Raw genomic sequence first — 20,166 nt, 5'->3', positions numbered from 1 at the left:
AATAAAGGACTCTTCTGCTACGATTGGAGTCCGCCTGCCTTTGTGTGCGCTTCTACTTTTGGACGAAACTTGCATGAAATATATATATATATATATATATATATATATATATATATATATATATATATATATATATATATACATACACACACACACACACACACACACACACACAAACAAAAATATGGCTGCAGACGTTAGGCATTCCACTTTCAGTCAGCATATTGCGTGATTGACCATTATTCCACAAGGTTAATCTCACCATGGGCGTTTTAACAATTGGATGAAGAGGATGTACCACAATGCTCAACTAGTAGTTAATATTTTATTTATTCTTTTCACAATACTTCATTTGGAAATCCACTTAAAAAAGCTACCAATATTATTGAGTTATTATGAGGATCATCTAAACATACACCGTCAATAGGATATTTGTTACTGTTTTATTTCGAAGATGCAAAGCAAGACATGCCACAACCTTTCTTATTACATGGGTCTTAATTACCAATTGCGGGGGAGGTGCATGCGCACACACACACACTTACATTCACACTCATTCTGTCTCTCTCTCTCACTCGCGCTAAGGGAAAAAGGTTTGCATGTTTCACACAAACACAAATTCCAAGTTCCAAGAGCAATAGAATCAACAGTTGCATGCACTGCTGCTCATTACATGCAGTCTCCATTCAGAATGGTGTCAGGCCTGACACATTCAACCAATGTGCAGAAAGAGGTCAGTTTTCACACGTGTAATTTTCAAGGAGAAGTGCAGTTTCACAGATACTGACAACATGCAAAATGTCTCCAGGTGCTAAATATACTCACCAAGTGGACAGACTCTAGACTTTGATCCCCAGGGTTTTCATACATTCCTTGTAGGCCTCAATCAGCTCATGGCAGCTTTCTTCCCCTTTACCTGCAACGCTACAAAATAAAGAATTGATTAACTGTACAGTTTCTTCTTTCTACTTCTTTAGCCAATAATGATGGCACTATTTGATTATTTAATCATCCTAAGCTGCTCTCTGCTGGCTGCACCTGCGCTCTCCTTCATGCATCCAATGCCTCAAACACTGCTTGCTCTTCATGCAGACCTGGATGCCCTGCACTTACCTGAAGCTCAACCTCATCAAGACAGAATTCCTATTATTTGCCAAGAACAGTAAATGAGATACAGTACAAACCTAGCTTAATGTGAAACATCTTGATGGTTTTGAATCTCAACTTTTACCAAATGCCAAATCACTTGAATTCAACTTGAGCACCTACTTCTCCCTCAAGGAACACCTTGCCAAAAAATAATAAAGACATCCTCGTACCAGCTCTCTGTTCTAAAGAAAGTCAAACAGTTTCTCCCAGATAGCGACTTCAGACATGCTGTTCTAGCCTTTGTACTCTTGTGGCAATTTCCTAGTACATAGCTCCTAGACTCCACACTCGATACCCCTTAGGTGTATCCTACATGTCGCAGCACGTCCCAGCCACGGCTGTAGAAATAAGGTAACATCACTCCCACACTGATTAAACTTTAATGGCTTCCCTTGCCAGCTTGCATCATCTTCAAAACCATTTACAAAGCAATCACAATCAGCACCACCGCTAATCTTGCACACAAGCTCACCATCTCTGGTGGTCTTGGCAAATCCAGGACACCATCTCTCTGCAGACTAAGAACTGTAAAAAAGTAGAAGCAAGATAACCGGCATTTTCCATTTATGCACCCAGGATCTGGAATAACATCCTGGTATCAATCAGGACTGCCCCAACGCTACCCAATTTAGGAAAGAGTTGAAAGACACCTCTGTAAAGAATGCTACATCACAATGCATTAACCATCCACAACTCAACTTCCTATCCTATTACTCGCTGACTTTAAGCTTGTCTTGTGCCATGTATAGCACTCCCTGGCTTTTGGGTAACTTCGCTCTATAGAAATACCACGTACATACATACATACATACACCTTTCCAAATGCCCTCACTGATAAAAGGGGTTGGGCACAGGGCCTCAGCTGAGGCTCTAAGTCCAACCCATGGGCGTGCACAGCCTATGAAGGGTTGGACACAGAACCGTGCCCTTTAATGGCAGCAGCAACATTTTCTTTCATGTTGCGGCCAGCCAATCAGATTGCTCGCTCTCACAGGTTTGTGAGCCCCACAGGAGCTGATAGGGAAAAACACGCTTGCAACCAATCAAATCACTCCATTTTTTTTTATTTGCATCCCGCAGGAGTCTCACCAGACCAATTGTCAACATACCTATACACTTTTAACCTTAATTTCTCCAAAACTGCTGAACAGATTTACACTAAAACCACTTGGGACGAAACTGGATAAGGCAATCAAGTATACGAGCTCTGCCTTAGTATTTGCCACAATGCACTATATAAATACCAATAAAATACAATATAAGAAAAACATAAGAAAAACAGTAAACAAAAGATGATGGCAGTATTGGCTATGTTTGAATCCCAGCCTCTGCCTAGTGTGCCATACACATTATTTCAACAACAATATCTTGCTGTCTCAAAACAATCCCAAAACTTTGATCAAGATGATAAAAGAATTGTCGGGCGCTGCACACCAACCGGAGCCTCCAGAATTAACTGAAACTCAATGTGAAGATCTAGCAATATTCTTCACTGACAAAATTGAAAAAATTTACTCGGAATTTGATACTAAAGGAGATCAACCTCCTAAGCCCAATAATTTACTATCTGACTACACCTCTCTTCCTGTCAAACTGAACAAAGAGGCTAATTCTGAGGGTTTACTCAATAGCTGGTTACCCCTTGATACTGTGTCATTTAATCATATATTAACTAGTATCAAATCTGGCTCCCCCAAGGACCCTTTCCCCATTTCTGTTTTAAAAACATTGGGCCCCCATATTCTTAGTCTTATTATGGAACTTCTTAATGCCTCACTTTTGGAAGCAACAGTACCAGCAACCTGGAAACACGCTATGATTCTCCCTTTGCTAAAAAATGCTAATGCTGATCCAGATGTGCTCTCGAACTTCCGTCCTATTTCATTGCTCCCGCATTTTCCAAAGTTCTAGAAAAACACATCAATCGCCAATTGACATCTTTTGTGGACTCTCAAAACATTTTGCACCCATCCCAATCTGGCTTTAGAACAGGCTTTTCCACTGAATCGACGCTCTTTGGAGTCACAAAAACTATTCGCCAACGACTGGATTAGGGTAATACAGTGGCCCTCATACTATTAGATTAGAGTGCCGCTTTTAACACTGTATCCCATAAGACCCTTCTTCAAGTTTTACAATCTAAGGGCATTGCTGGCTCTGCTTTGAACTGGCTGGTGAGTTTCCTCACTAACTGAATGTTTCAGGTTTTGTCCCCAACAGCCAGTTCCAGATCCCATTACTCCCCCTATGGAGTGCCCCAGGGCTCTATCTTGAGCCCATTGCTTTTCAATATCTACATCAGCACTCTAGCGTCCCTAGCAGAAGAAGCTGGCCTAACTATTTATTCCTATGCTGATGACACCCAGCTTATCTTTTCTTTATCTACCAAAGATTCCTTGAAATCACCTTCCCTTCAATCAGGACTACAAGAAATTGCTGGTTGGATGCATACTAATAAATTAAAGTTGAATGGGGAAAAACAGAGCTTTTAATTTTTGGTGGAAACAAAGCTCTCTGGGGCCCGCAGCACTGGCCTCTGCAAATGGGTGCCCTTCCCCTACCTTCGCAATCTGTTCGCAACCTTGGCATTATTGTTGACGAACAATTGTCCATGCGACGAGAAGCGGTCAAGGTTGCATCTACTTGCTTTGGAATTTTGAAGTGGCTTAAAAAAATCCTATGGATGCTGTCACTTACGACTCAAAAGACGGTGGTTCAAGCCTTAATCGTATCCAGATTGGACAACGGTAATGTTTTATACAAGGTGCCAACAAGGATGTAATTAGGAGGCTTCAAGTGGTCCAAAACTCAGCGGCCAGACTTCTTTGTCAGCTACCTCGAATGACTCCCATTACAGGGACTCTCAGGGATTTACACTGGCTAAAGATTGAAAACTGGTCTAAATTCAAAGCCCTTTGCTATATGCACAGAGTCAATGCCGGTACTGCCCCCTGTTACCTTAATGCACTAGTTCAACCGTCCTTCTCACCTTCTTAGATCATCAAGTCAGGCAAAGTTTGTAGTCCCTAGGTTTAGACTTACCCGTATGGGCGGACGGTCTTTTGCCTATTTGGCCCCGTCTCTATGGAATTCGCTTCCACCCTCACTGCATTTTGAACAAAATTATGTAAAATTTTGGAAAAGCATCAAAACGTGGTTATTCAATGTCTGAGCTTTGACCAGCTGCTTCCCTCTTTTATTCATGTGTCTGTAGGCGCCGGGAAACCTCTGTGTAGCTGTTGCGCCATATAAATTCAATTATAATAATTATTTCATGCACTCGTACACCCTACCCCCATTTACAAATTCGCCATACCAATTCTACAGAGCTAGAAATCAGTTACAATGGGGTGATTTAATAGATTAGGTAATTCCGGAGCTGGATGAGCTGGATGATTTAGACAATCCCTTGTGAGAAACCTTATAATTCCGAGATCATCAAAGTAGAGGAGGTTAGGCCATCAAAACGTCTTAAAATCTGGAGGCTACCGATTCCTAGTCCTCGCTTCCTAATACCCCCCTGGCGTACACAACTCTCCCACACAGACTCATCACAGAGCCTTACAGGCTACTAGCCAATAACATCCTTCACTAAGCAATATACTAGTTTACTCTGGCCTCGCAATCCACAATCCACTATGACTCACCCAGGGCTTTAAGTGGGATGTAAAAACTAGGGGGGGTCTCTCAAAGGGGCGTGGGCAATGTAATTAAAGGCGTGGCTTAAAACACGTAACCTGAAAATAGATGCTTAGTATAGTGTGCTGCCCGACTGGTATTTTGCTGCTTCTGTCACTGCATCCAGATATATACTAAACAAGTAACATTACACCTACAGCAAGCCAGGGATATTGGCTTTGTCAATGGTTGTTAGTTGCATAAGATACATAAATAACAACTATGGCTTTGTTGTATATAATATTGAAAATGCGTCTGTTCTGAAATGATGAGACTGAAAGAACTATAACAATTCTCTTTGAAGTTACATTAAAGGCAGTGAAGGGTGGCACTGCTGTAGAGTGTAGATTTATTTTTTCCACCAAGGGTGAAGGCGTAAATCGAGAGCTCGATAGGGACCCAGCTCGGCACCTGCTTTTTAAGAAATACCGGTGCTGAGCACCGGCAGGACCGTGCCCAGTTTAAGCCGTGGGCTCCACCAACCCCATAACATTTCAAAAAAGCACTTTGGGCAGATTTACAAGCCCCTTGCGACACTTTTACGCTTCCGTTGCATCACTTGTGTGATGCAGCGTCATCGTAAACAAAGCACCATGTTGCGACACATTTACAATGTGACGCATCTATGGAGATACGTCACGTGGTAAAGCCCTGCATCACATTATACCTGCGTCAGGTATAATGTATGCAGGGTGGGTGTTCCGACGCAAGAAACCCTCATAAAAGTGATGCAGTGAAATCTACAAGATTTCACAAGATTTCACTGAGTCACTTTTACAACGCCACTACGTCTAAACTTTACCCCTGCTTGAAGCAGGCGTAAGGAGTGATGCAGCATAATAGAAAAAGGCATTCCGAAACATTGCTGGAGATGCGTTGTGCTTGCGACACAACTCCATCAATGCATTGCCTTTACGCCAATAGATGCGACACGCATCTGTCAATCCTTGCGCCATGGTGTGCCGCATTGTAAATGCGACGCATCCATGGTGGCTCTAGGGTTTTTTTACGTAACGCAAATTAACTCACGCATCTCTGCTGATACGCAGACAAGCGTTAGTTCTTGTAAATCTGCCCCACTGACTCTAGTCAATGAGTGTCCTAGAAATATGTGCGTAGGAATGTGCTGTGCAAATGCACATGCCATAACATAACAACAGACCCTTGCATTCTAGGGAACAAGTTAAAGAATACGCAGAACATAGAAATCATTTTGTTAACAATCGCAATATAAGCGGGCGTAACCAGCAACAAGTGACATGCACTTTTCATGTGATTTTATTCTTTATTATGTGGTCCACTATTTATTAATGTATTCGTTTTCACTGTTTGTGCTATCGCTGGCTTCGATTTGGCACTTCAAACTCCTTTGTGTATGACCCAAGACACTCTGGGGCTTGATTACAAGCCCCTAGCGCCACTTTTGCGTCATTTTTAACATGGGAAAAGTGACTTACAGGTTGATTGCGCAAGGGGCTTGTAAATCAGCCCCTCAAAGTTGCGTTAAAATTTAAATCAACTAAAGGTGCAGTGTTTACCAAATGCCACTAGATGACGCCAAGACATAGGTTAAAAAAAAACTTTCGTCCTTCACCATCTGTGAAATTAATTCAGGGAAATGTGAGTGAAGATTTAGGTGATTTCTTAATCTTACACTGACCTGCATTAGGAGGATAGAATTACATTTGGTGCAAACAGAGAAAAATAGTAAAAAGCAGATGCAACAATAGCGAAACATCTTCACAAACAGAGGTAAGTTAAAGTTATGGAGAATGAAGTGAAACCACTGCAGTGAAATGGATGGAACCAGAAGAACTCAGGTTAAACATCCCATTGGTGGCAGGTTCTAAGGCTCCTCCTGTGTGGAGCTGTGTGTCAATGGCGAGAGACAGATTCCAGTCCCAGTGCAATCGAAGACCACTGCTTTGGGCTAGGTTTGCATATGTAAAGATCACATACATTCATACAGGTCTGTGTGTAATCTGCAATATGTAGATTTATTTTCAAGTGCAATAGTAAGGGGGTTAGCGCGCTCTTGCTTGGCACAGTTCTTTGACCCTCAGTGCCAGCTGCGCCAGAGAAAGACGACAGAGAGAACGCTCCGTGATGCTGTGAGGTGTACCACACCGATACAAAGACACAGACTTGTGGTGTTGGTATAACATGCTTTGCCCCGAACATCACGTGCCAAGTCTTTTTATTAACTTTGCCCAGCATCACCAACTCACCCCTATCACTTCTTTCCCCATGAGGCTGCTCGAGGCACCTCCCCACGTCTTGGAGAGGCGGAACCCTCGTCGGTGCATTGAAAATGCTGTGAGCAAGTGGGGCTTGTGATCTAGCATATTCTATCAAAGGTCCATGTGTGCAGACCAGCACGCTGCACTCCGTCCACTCACTATGTCATCGACTGCAGGAGTGAGGAACCTTTCTGACCTGATTGCAATGTATGGGAGATTCATGTCTATACACAACCTCACTTCACTGGGCTGCTTGGGCTTATGGGTCACAACAATTAGGGACGTTGAGGGATGGGTCCCTCCACCTTTTCAATAATGTCAACTGCCTCTAGTTTCTGCAGTTGGGTCTAAACTTTCAACCGGAGTTGAAACACCACCCATCTGTGCCTTAGGGTAGTTGGTTGTTCTGAGTGATCTATTTGTAACTTTACCATTCTCCCTTTTAGATTTACAAGCCCCTTGCGCCACTTTTGCTTCACTTTTCCTATGTTAAAAATGACACAAAAGTGGCGCAAGGGCCTTGTAAATAAGCCCCTTCATCCCTTGAAAGAGTTCCTGAAATTTCTCAAGAAGGCTGTCCAGTTCGGTGGTGTGCACTCAGAAAATGAACTCCACAAGCCAAAGTTGTTTTCGAGTTTGAGAAACCAGCAGCATCCCCACCCCTCTTTGAGTGACATACACTAATGAACATGCCTACCAATGGCAATGGTTGAGAAGGTCTCTAACTCACGCAGGTTTGATGCTCAGCTGGAAGCGGAGGGCCTCATTGGTCTTTTTAGTCATTAAATGAATGGAAGCGCCTGTCTTGATGATGGCTGTCAGGTGCTTGTCTCTGATCAGAATCTGACCCTTTGGAGGAGGGCGTGTCTCAAGGCGAACCTGCTGTACTGCTTATACCAGATGTATAAGCAGTTGATCTTTCACATTCAGCTGCCTCACCCCGCTCACATGGATGGACAACTCCATTGTATACTCCCACATCAATACACCCCAATACAGAGAGCCGAAGCCAGCCAGCAACATCATGCGCAGCTGGAACAAGATGGCAGAGGTGTACTGGACTCGCACCCTTAGATCCAGCCAGCTCGTCCTCACCACCAACCTACAGAATGACATAACCACATTCAACAGCTAGATCTCAGGCTGCACCAACACACTGGCCCCCCTGAAGAAAGTCAGACAAGCAAGAACAAACCCTCAAGCCTGCTGGTACTTGGAAGACCTGAGAATCCCCAAACGTTACTGTAAGCAGCTAGAGAGAAGATGGAGAACTAGACAAGACCACACCACAAGAGACACCTACAAATCTGCGCTTAGAAGATATCACACCCAGATCAAAGAAGCAGGAAAGCAACCCTTGCACTGAGACTGGAATCCTGCTCCAACTTCGGCCAAAAACTCTTCAACATCATTAGAGAATTCTTGAACCCCACAGCAGCCACCAACACCATTCCCCCATTGCAGGACCTCTGCGACAACCACTCTGACTTTTTTCACAATAAATTACTCAATATTTACAGTAATTTTGAACACCAACCCTCCGCAGAAGACCTTGTCAGATAACTTCCCACCCCCGCCAAGAACGTCCATCAACTAACGGACTAAGAAACATTCAGCAACCATAGACTCATCTCGTTGCTACCATTAGCATCCAAAGTCATGGACAGGGCCACTGGAATTCTGGGGCAGGAGAGGGCCAAATTATGTAGCAGTAATGCAGCACATTTTGTGATAGTATTCATTCATTATTTTCTGAATTTTCTACTTGTTAACACGGTCTGTGCATTGGTTGCACTTCATTAGTACCAGTTTAACACCCAGATATAGCAAAAATAGAAAGGTGACCAGTCAACCTTTACAAAGGGCCTTCCACTGCACTGCAGCACGTCGCAGCTTTTTTAGTAACTTTTGAACTGTTTGAGGTGGAAACAACATTTGTGTTTGTTGAAATCTGCAGATTATGTGGCAGATGATTGATTATGTGGCAAAGTCGGCAAATCTATAATCATAGAAAAATTGCCACACAATCGCATAATGCGAGTGGCCCTGGTCATGGAGAAAGAGATCAACAAGTAGCTCTCCACCCACCTAAAACAACACCACCTCCGGTGCATCACTTTGTCAGGTTTCCGCAGCAACGACAGCATGGCAGCAACAGACAATATCCGGACCATCATGGACATAGGGGAAACCGTTGCTCTCATCCTGCTCGACCTCTCTGTGGCTTTCGACACCGTATCCCACGGCACCTTCATCTCAAGACAACACAACTAGGGAGTTCAAGGAACCACCCTGAGATGGATTGCCAACTTCCTCTCTGCTAGAACCCAAAGAGGTAGGCTCTCCCCATACACCTCCGAACCCAAGAAGCTCCTCTACGGAGTTCTCTGAGGATCCTCCCTCAGTCCGACCTTCTTCAACAAGTACACGGCACCCCTCGCCCACATCATAAGTGACCACAACATCAACATTGTTTCCTCCACGAATGACATACAGCTCATCCTTTCCCTCACTGACGAGAACAACATCACCAGGACTAGCTTCCCAACCTGCATGGCCAATATGGCCAACTGGATAAGGAAGAACTGGCTATAACTCAACATGGAAAAAACAGAGATCCTGACCTTCAGAGACAAGAGCTCTCCATGGGACCCTGTATGGTGGCCAGTGAAACCTTAGAATCATCCTGGATGACAAACTCACACTGTTTAAACAGGTGAACTCCATGACCTCTTCCTGCTTCCTCAGAATGCTCCGCAGGTTTTTCAAAGGGCTCTCCACATACACGAGAAGCATTGTCATCCAGACCCTCATCACCAGCAGACTGCACTACGGTAATGCACTCTATGCCGGCATCTCCATCCAGCTAATTCAAAGACTCCAGACCGCCCAAAACACTGCTGCCCAACTCATCCTAGATGTCCCACGAAAAGCTCATATCACTCCCCGCCTCATAGAACTACACTGGTTACCCATCCAGAAACTATGCCCATTCAGGCTGCTCATCCATGCTTACAAAGTCTTCCACAATGCCGAACCTGCATACCTTAACGACCGTTTTCAACTCTACCGTGCAACCAGACACCTATGCTCAGCCTCACTCACGTTCGCACCAGCAGTGGCTCGCAATGGGAGTGCTGCGTGTCGGTGGGGCGGGGTGGGGGAGGGGCATGCTGGGGGGTAGTGGAGTCCGACATTGACGTCCACGAGTAAAGTAAGTAAATAAATAAAACTATTTACCTTGTGCTCACTGCATTGTCGAGTTTTATTTATCTATTTATTTACTTTACTCCTGGACGTTGTATGTCCAACTCCACTACCCCCCACCCTGCCCCTCCCCCGCAGCACTCCCACTGCGGGCCGCCACTGCTTCGCACGAGTCCCCCGCATCCACAGGAGCAAGTCAGGAGAGCGCTCCTTCTGCTACATTGCCACCACGACCTGGAATGACCTCCTGCAACACATCAGGGCCTCGCCATCTCTACTCAGCTTCCGCAAGAAACTGAAGACCTTGCTGTTCAATGAGGAGATGCACCTGACCTTCACTCCTGCTCCAGCACCTGGATACCCTCACAGGTGATAAGTTGCACACACATATGTATGGTCCAGTCCTCATCATCATGCACATTGCCCTCTGGAGGCTCGATCAGGGGACTGGCCATGGCATTCACTGCTCTTCTCAGGGCTGCCTTCGGTGTGCGGGCTGATCTGCAAGTCTTCAGAAAGTCATTCATTTTTTCGCATGACACACTTCTTGCTGCTGGCCAGGCATTATTCCAGGTGGTGGAATGAGCCTCAGCAGTACCCGCATGAATGTTGCGGCCTTTGGTGCTCTTCTCCCCATGTCGAAGGATTGGAGTTCGCAGTTTGATTATTCAGCTCATTTTTGGTGGGCTTGTGCAAAGCTGCTTCATGTGCGATGCTCTTGCTTTGGACATTGTATTTGCGTCCTCAATTTTGCTGAGGTACAGCTATGCATGAACGCTGCTCCGATCGCTGCCTTTTCATCTCGGAGGGTGCTCATGAAAAGTGCAGGTGTTGTGATTAAGTGCTGGTGCTGAGCACCGGAAACCACCGGCTCAAATTAAGCACTGAAAGGCTCACCCCACTCCATGCAAAGGGAGCAGCCATGGTGAAATGCCTCTTTACCATTTCCTTCCAAAAGCAGGCAGAAAAGTCTTTAGTATTATACTTTTACCTTCCAAAGGATGCAAGATATTTTTGCCTTGTAGAAGGAAAAGTGTTGCTGCGGTCCTCTCGAGTCCAGTTGCCTTCCATTCCAGATTCCCTTGCTCTGGTTTCCAGATGTGCTGCTTTTTGCTGCTTCCAAGGATGCTGTCTTCACTTGTTTCTAAAGGTGCTGCTCTCCCCTAATTCCAGACATGTACCTCTCTTCTTTTCTAAAACTGCTGCCATCCGCCAATTTGACGAGAAGCTACTCCCCCCTGATTCCACAGATGCAGTTTTTCCCTTTTTCCAGAGGTGCTGCTTCAGCTCCTGCCAAACCTCTCCTTCCTTGATCAAACTGCAGGCAGGAAATAGTTAAGTCCAAACTCCTGCCCCCTGTCTTGATGTGGGAGCAGATGTGCAGGAAATTGATAATAAAGCCCTGCAGTGGCTGAGTTTCTCTGGAATGTAGCTACTGGACAGAGCATTTCTACAAGAATGCACTCCAAATTTGTAACAAACAGATCCACATTTTGATGCCACTTCAGCAAAGCCAGTGGATCTCGCCTGTGACAGTTATTGTCTTTGCCAATGCTTTTTTTCTGCTAGAAGGCCAATGTGTGTGCAGACCAAGGGCGGTAGCTGTCTTTGAGTGAATTTTCTTCAAAATAAATAAACAAGCATTTACAATGAAATCGGTCTCGCCTTTGGGGCTTTGTAAGTATTTAGCCATGCAGCACATTGTCTGCAGCTGGGGGCCAGTAGCCGTTCCACCGGGATGCGGGGAAGGGAAACCGTGCTCTAAAACAGCCAGGCTGTCTATTGTTAGGAGCCGAATGAAGAAAGGATAAAACCAGGTTCAATTTACCAGGCCGTTATAAAATGCATGGCCGGGACAACGACATGGGTTAAATGTTTGTGTCTGCAGGGGACAATCCTCTGACAAACCACAGGGGCTCCACCAACCCAGCCCCGATATCTGAAAAACAAGAGGAATGTGTGGGCTAGAAAGATAGAATCAACAGTACAATAACCTGAATGTCTAATTGGCTTTACAGCGATAAACTCGGAAAGAAAAATGGGTACTCAATGGGTCACGGAGGGAGGTAATTGCTGAACCAAGTGGGGGATGAAGGCGCTTAGAAGCCACTAGTTGGCCTAACAAGACGCTTCGATAAGAGAGGAGCGAGGAAGTTGCAGCGGCATGGGGAATAAGGAATGCCTGGGGTATGAAATGAACAACAGAGAGTTTGGGCTGTGGATGGGAGGTGCAGGGAGTCTGAAACAATACAACGACCTGACATGGAATGGAGTGACCACAGATTAAAGAAAGCTACAAGCTCCAATGCGCCCTGGATAAGGAAACAGTAATGGATGGGACCGTGAGGTTCAAGTTTGAAAAAATGTATTAAAAAAAGGCCAGTGGGTTTATTCCCACAGAAGCTGTACTTGGTGCTCAAGAGCTACCTTCCAGGTACATCCATGCCATATGAAGAACTGCACAGGTCCCCGTGGCCTCACAACTGTGCAGCTCTGGAGCTGCAAGCCCTTACTTTGTACCTGAGCCTCCGGCACACACCGGTCCCCTGGCAATACTCAAGTGAAGCTTTGGTTGAGGTTAGCTGTGTAATCTAAAATACTTTGTACATCCAGGAAATTTGGCCTCTAAGGTGTTGCCGCCAAGACAACATTTTGTCTCTCTGCACTTTATTTTCTACATAGGTGTTTCCTGTTCTAAAATGAAGATATTAGTAGGTTTACTAAATTGGACACTGGTAAACCAGACACGTGATGGAAAAAAGATTAGTGTGAAATTAATGTAGGAGTGTATTGGTTTAGCAAGATCATCTCTTCCTCATGCCCCCTTTGGGTGATCTATCGGGGTATTTAAATTAAATGTTGGATTTGGGGGAAGATTGGTGACTGCAGAACCTGGATACCTGACCCGTGGAGAGGCAGTGAAGCCTTTCCCACAAACAAGAAAAAAGACAGGGAGAAGCTAAATGATTTCAGCATGAAAGTGTGGCCTAAATGTGGCAGTCATCTAATATTTACTGAGGATCTGATTGGGAGATTGGGGGAATGACTCAGAAGAGAAACTCACACATTGCTATTCCTGCAGACTGAATTCGAGGTTGAAGTCTCGGTCTTGCTATGAATAGCTGTGTTTCTGACCTCATATTCATCTCGTTGGGTTAGTGTGAGCCCAGACATTGACCACAAGGATCCACGCAGAGGAGTCTGTGAGATTGTCGCTCTTCATTTCTCTCTAGATGTGCTCAGTCTGAAAGTAAGCCTTGGTTGCAGCCATTCTCCTCTCTAATAGCAGCGATTGCTGAGTTGTCAGAAATATGCCATTGAGGCGATCAGATTGTGGGAGGATTGCAGAAATAAAACGGATCACTAGATAGCGATAATGAATTAAAAATGATCAAAGTTGATGATAAACAATATTAATAGATTAAAGTGGTGCTATTTGGCAAGGCAATGCAGGATAATAAGAATTTGTAGAAGCCTTGTAAAAGCACCGCCATGAAGTTGTTGAGACAAACCTATACCTGCCTATATGATTTTCCTCCGTGGCTGCCTATCAACAGGATTCCCGCATCACTGACACTAGTGTTGTCACTGTCTGACAATACGAATGGCGTCTACATCGGACTGTCAACACATCTAACAGGCAAGCTACAACAAATCCAGCACACAGCAGCCAGACAAGCCCTACACCGGAGCTGGTGGGGCTGCATTAGTCCAGCCCTTAGGCGCTTACACCGCTTAGCAGTAGCAAGAAGAATGCCTTACACAGTGCTCTGCGTCTCACACGTGCTATCCATGGGACGCGACCCATCTCCATACAGTCGAAACTCAGACTGTGCAGTCAAAGGCGAAACCTCAGATCCAGAAGGGAATTATTATTAACCACCTAGACTTCAAAGAATGCAATAATGACTTGGCAGTTCCCACAATTATGGCATCTACTGCACCACATGCTGTAAATAACTGATTTGTATATGCAGCATGCACAACTATCCTACCCACTTGAAATCACACACTGCTTCACAAGTAACAAGGTGCTACATGCTGCAGCACCACGCCTGGAGCACATCTACCAATCTAGCACACAACAAAACACACCACTCGTGGATGAGGGACACTTCAGCAAATGTCCTCTTGCAATCATACACAAGAGACCTACTTACTTGACCAACCGAAAAACGCAAAGTCCTACAGAAATCTTAGAATTAAACAGAATACAGTGAAATACAACACTATAGTGCCTGGAAACCACGCGGAGCAGAGAATAGAAACAAGGCGTGTCCAGTTCTTTGGGCGTGGAACTTTAAGAGCATATGATGCAAAGATCCAGGCAATGTTCTGCTTGGATTTAGCGTGAGACACCAGGCTGCATAAACCTTAAAACGAACAGCATTGAAGGGAAAAGTCTCCTGCAGCTCTGGCCTCTGAGAAGGAGCCCTCCAGACCTTTATCTAACCTTGAGTCCGGTCTGATAGCAGCAAGGACTCGGGTTACTCCGGTATTTCTATTGCAGGCCCATCCAACAAGTACACAACCAGTTGATATGTTGATGTGGCGCGAGATTGGAAACACGCGCAGTTGTCAAATGGAATCAATGTCATTTGGTTGGTTTGAGTCTGGCCAATGTCACAACAAATGTTACCTTAAAACCAGTATTTAGGCAGGAATGAAGCAAATCTGGCATTCACTTACTAAAGAATTAGTTGTCAAATATTTGCATTGACCAGTCTGTGCTGAGTCAATAGAATCAACGCGCCACAATGCTATCAGCGTGGAGCACTGGACCACAGTGCTGGCTTGGAATTCACACTGCTGAGTCATGCTTTTCCACCACCATGACCTTAAGCGCCAAGCTGGGTGTGCAAAGTGCCTTTGTCAGAATCCTGAAATTTCCTCTGTCCAAGATCAGAGTTCACTATAAGGGCCTAACTTGTTGGCTTCTGAAAGACATAGGGCATATTTACAAGCCCCTTTGACCCGCCGAGCTGCCATACTTCACTGCTGCTGGGGTCACCCATACAGGCGTCAGAGGACACGTCCGTGCATAAGTAATCTGAGACTATGGGTGCAACGCTGCCACCCATCCTCTTCTCCAACGAGGCCCTTTGTGAATATTACAGCATTATTGGTGGGCCGGGGCTTCTGGCTTCAGCAGGGCACAACGGTGGGTATAAGAGGCCATATCCACAAAGGATTTGAATACTTCACTCGAACTTGTGTGTGCAACTTCACTTATGAGTCTAATTTGTGTTTCCAATTCACTGATTTCGAATGTACATTCTTAAATAGATTTACTCATATGTAAATAAACACCAGGATAGGGTCATTCAACATAAGACGAAATCTGTTGCCAGCGGTGAGTTGTAGTCTGTATTCTGGGGCGGGGATGCCCGTCTAACATTAATAAACGTTCCCGTTCATGGATATTCACAAACGTTTGGCAGCAGGGCTGGCTTTAGCGCTGGTGGCCACCGGTCGAATCATAAGTTATTGCTAAACATAGCGCATGTTGGACTGGCCTTCGAGGAAAGTTACTCATCTCTTTGCGGTGATGGCTATATGACAAGGAGGTGTTGGTCAGGCGGTACCCGAAGGGGGGCCGGAGGTTGGATCGATGCATGACCGGGCTGTAGTATACGATGCAGGTGTTTCAGTAACCATCCCTGGGAGAGTGTTTGCACTGGAGGTGCATGGGAGCAGTCACACTGGAGTCCACCAAAGGTATTTTGTGTGCTATCCCCTGTGGGGATGGACACCGTGAAAGGGTTGTCACTGGATGGGTGTAATCAGATCCCTGCCTAACTGGGAGGTGCGGGGTCTACATCTGCCTTCTCTGTTCAGACCCCGACACTGGTGAACTCACTGTTAACCTTAGTTTACATTGAAAGAGCGCACAATACGCAACTGCTTCTTGGTGATCCAAGGGCGCCACCAAAAGAGAAGGACAGAAAGAGCGGACACTGTGTACAAGATCTGCTTGTACTGGCACCACCAATATAAAACCAGACTGCTAACCTCTGACATCATTGACCAGGACTAGTCTAGTGTGTCGGGTGAATCAGCAGGTTTTTAAATTCCAGTAGGTCAGACTCTTTCTGAACAGCAAGCAGTAAGGAGCCCCACGCGTTTGGAGAGGGCATGATCTCCCAAAGAGCCTGTTTTGGGTGATGGCTCATGAATGAATGAGGCTTGGGTGGAGCGCAGTGCTCGACCTGAGTGGGCAAAGATCAGAAATACTTGTAATAGGGTGGAATTCAGGAACGCACCTGTCTGTTCACTAACAGAGGACACTGTTACCGAAAACCAGCACCAAAGGTTGACTCCCCACGAAGGAAGAGCCAGCCACCCACACACAGATGGTAGGTATGAGTATCTGTGTGTACCCCACTCCTCTTCACTGCACTCCAGGCTTACACGTAGCTACAGGTTCACTGTGACATGACAGGAGCACTAACATGATCCTTATGCACAACATCAAAGCTCTTCGCACGAGGACCACACGATCATCCCACACTCTATGTACGCTTACGGGGATAGATTATCATCCTAGGAGCAAGCCGGGATAAAAACGTGGGAAGACCTCTTCACTGAGAAAACACTAATGAGTGATCAAGCAATCGTACAAACCCATGGCGTACAAGAGTCGCGCTTCCTGACCCAAGCCAGCGTCATCACTTATACCCACAAACCCTGGGCGCCTCTGAGTTCCGTACCCCCACCCACAAGTTTATTTATGTGTTATATATTATGGATCATGGCAGATGCTTGGTCAAATGGATCTACTGGGGTCTATGAACACATTGAACTACTCCCCTCTGTGTGCCACGTGTGAAGAGGATCTGTCCCACGTTCTTAATGATAAAGAATGACACTCTATCGTAGAATACCGGGGGAGGGTCTCTTGTAATTCATGCTTTAAATGTATGCAATTCTCAATCCTGCATAGGGCATACCTCACACCGCGGAAACTTCACTCACTCCTCCCACTGCCCCCACTGTCACGCGGAAGCAGCGCATCTATTGCACATGATATGGCCCATCCGTTGTTGATCTCCTACTGGTCAGCCATACAGAACGCTTTAACAGGACTCACCGAAATACTGAACACTGTCTGCTGGGGATATATCACAGACCTAAAAATGCTAAGGTTATGTCACGATTTGCAGACCTCGTGCTCCACTTGGCGAAGCGCCTGCTGACGAGGTGGTGGAAGACCCCAGTGCCCGCTATATCCCAATGGCGAGAGGGGGTGCTACTCTGGGGTAGGGCAGAGAAACATGCCCTGCAGAGGGAAGACTATTGCGGCCCGTGTAAATGACCCATTGCAATGATATGGGATGACATGATTGAAACTTTTACATCCCAAGGGTGAGCACTGATCAGACTCCCTTCCCTGCCGTTAAATATGCCTCTCTCCTCTGTTTTTGCACGTGTCCCCGGGGTCTGCTCTATCCTTTCTGTTGAGCCATGGCCTCCCTTTTGACACCTAATGAAGCCCGCTGACGTTCACCATATAACTTAATTATATCATACTCTCCGTAGAACACACATACGTGGAAACAATAAGTCAAACATAGTGATCTCACTATTTGATTAGGTATGAGACACACTTCCACACAAGTGTCTCAATGATGCTTAACTTAGGTAACTGAGGCGGGAGCGGTTATGATAGTTTGGGGGTTATGGTTCGATTGTCTTTTTCATCCTTGTTGTGTTCATGATTTGTAATCATCCACCACTGCGGATCTCACCACCTACGGATAGTGCGCCTGTCGCGCTTCGACTGACGTGGCATACAGTCTGTAGTGCCTACCGTAGAATGTATATTAGAACATTGGAATGTTGGGAGCTCCATTGAAAACAATGGGGTGCTCCGGGCTTATAATGGCTGGTATAAGCCCAGAGCACCAACATTCTAATGTGTCTTTGTTCACAGCTCTGGCTGTGAACAAAGACTTCAGGGAGCCTGAGGGGATTTCAATCCCCTCGCGCTCCCTGAAGGCTTTGTTTTGTTAGAACATTCTGCCCTCTAGTGGCAGAATGTTCTAATAGCCTTATAGCCCTTCGTAGCAGGGCTATACCGGCTTTTAAATTCCCTCTGCTTTGTTAAAGTCCCTCGCCTTCGGCTCGGGCCTTTAACGCTGCAGCGGGCCTTTAACAGCCGGTATAGCCCGCTACGGCGGGCTATAAGGCTATATTGTACATTTCTTCTACTACATTGGCATTCCAGATTGATGGCTATGTATTCATATAATTATGAAATGTGTGTTGATACTTTTTTTTAAAATTGTTATAAAATTTGCTTTAAAAAAAATAATAGTAATCCCACACTCAACCCATCAAACAGTAATAGTATGAACAAGCATGAGCGACCCTGTCTCTCACTGCTCTTCGCTCCACTCTGTGCTTAAGTACAGCTGAATGCTGTCTGCAGCATGATGGAGCACCCCAGGGTCCACAGCTAGGACACTAGTGGTCTGATGAAACGCAGCCTGCTGAACTGCAATCTCTGCACAAACACGTGTTTGCACAGGGATCACAACTGTAAGTTGTGAGGTGTTAACTTCACCTAGTGGTCAGCACCGTTCCTTAATTGTTGGCAAATAAATCATGACGGAATTTTGCAGGTGGAAAAGACCCGTTATTTACTGGGGCATGTGGATTGGAGAGCCGTAAGCACCAGACACTCCCATACCGCCGCATTTATGCCGCAAATGTGTCCCAAGAACACCTGACATCCATCCACAAACGCTACCTGTCAGGAGTAGTTTTACTACTGTGTAATCCAATGCACCACCGTGTACATGACGCAGTAGTAAATCCCGAGCAAGGGTTGGGCAGTAGAGGGTTCCAAAAATGATGTACCGTGAGAATGTGTGAATGCCCCACACTTGTGGGCTGGTCGGCATTCAGACACTCCTCTCAAGCCTGGGGGGGTCAGAGACTTTGCAACAAAGGCAAGTCTCCAGGCCCTTCCAGTGTCTAAAGTCCCTTTCCAATGAATGGAGCAGAAGGGAACATCACAAAACCTTGTGGAGGAATAGGAAAAGGTAGCTTCTCCATGGGGGGAAGTTTTTCTATTGGGAAAAAAGAAAGAAAAAAATATATACATTGGCGCCATCAGGCTGCACTTCTCCAATGAGGAGTTGTACCCAGCGTGAATAGCAGATGTTCCATGACATTTCCAATAGCATGCCAGCTGTCAGCCATACTAGTAGGAATGTTTGTGAATTTCCAAAAGTTTCACACACACATCTGTGAGTAGGACTACTTCTACTGGTGGAAATGTGTGACTTTTTTGCAGGGCTGGACTGGGAACACAAACCACCCTCAGCAATTCGGCTGGACCGGCCCGGGTGGAGGTTGGGGAAGGGTGGGGGGAGGAGAAAGGCCTGTCATGAGAAGGAAGATGACGTGAAATTAAATGTATGAAATGAAATTAAAAAGATATTTCTTTAGGACGGCTACTGCCCAAGGGTGTCTAGGCGCTGGCTCAATGAGAAAAAGACCGCAGAAGCCGACCCACGAGTTTAACGATTGAAAAGCTAAGTGTTTAGTTCTAAAAAGATGGCCATGAGGCAATGGAAGATTGGTTTGGGACTGCCCACTGTCAAATCTAAAGACAAGTGGGGTCAGCTCAAGCTGCTGGGCAGCAGGGGCCTAGTGAGGAGGGTGGGCGGTATCTGGCAAGGACAAGATGGCAGCTGAGGTGAGTTATACACCGAGGCGAAGTGCCCCAGTGGGCACGTCTAACCTTCAGGACCATGCTCTAGAGATGGTGATATAAGGACAACACTGTGGACACAGTGAAAGAAGATGGAAACCTCCTTTACGGTCAGCACAACTCTGAGATGACACATGGCGCTTCAGGCAGTAACACATCTAACCATGACAG

The 20,166-nt window shown here is 45.7% G+C and overlaps 1 long non-coding RNA gene across 1 annotated transcript in view; it reads right to left on the bottom strand.

The window, feature by feature from the left end:
* Nucleotides 1-20,166, bottom strand: part of LOC146809793 (uncharacterized) — a 103,483-nt gene that overhangs the window by 18,631 nt on the left and 64,686 nt on the right. Inside the window, exon 2 of the long non-coding RNA XR_014966487.1 lies at nucleotides 826-924. This is a non-coding gene — a long non-coding RNA (uncharacterized LOC146809793). The remainder of the gene's footprint in view (nucleotides 1-825; nucleotides 925-20,166) is intronic.

Source organism: Triturus cristatus, chromosome 7 (assembly GCF_964204655.1).
Source record: "Triturus cristatus chromosome 7, aTriCri1.1, whole genome shotgun sequence".
NCBI classification, from domain to species: domain Eukaryota; kingdom Metazoa; phylum Chordata; class Amphibia; order Caudata; family Salamandridae; genus Triturus; species Triturus cristatus.
This window is presented reverse-complemented; position numbering and strand designations above follow the sequence as displayed.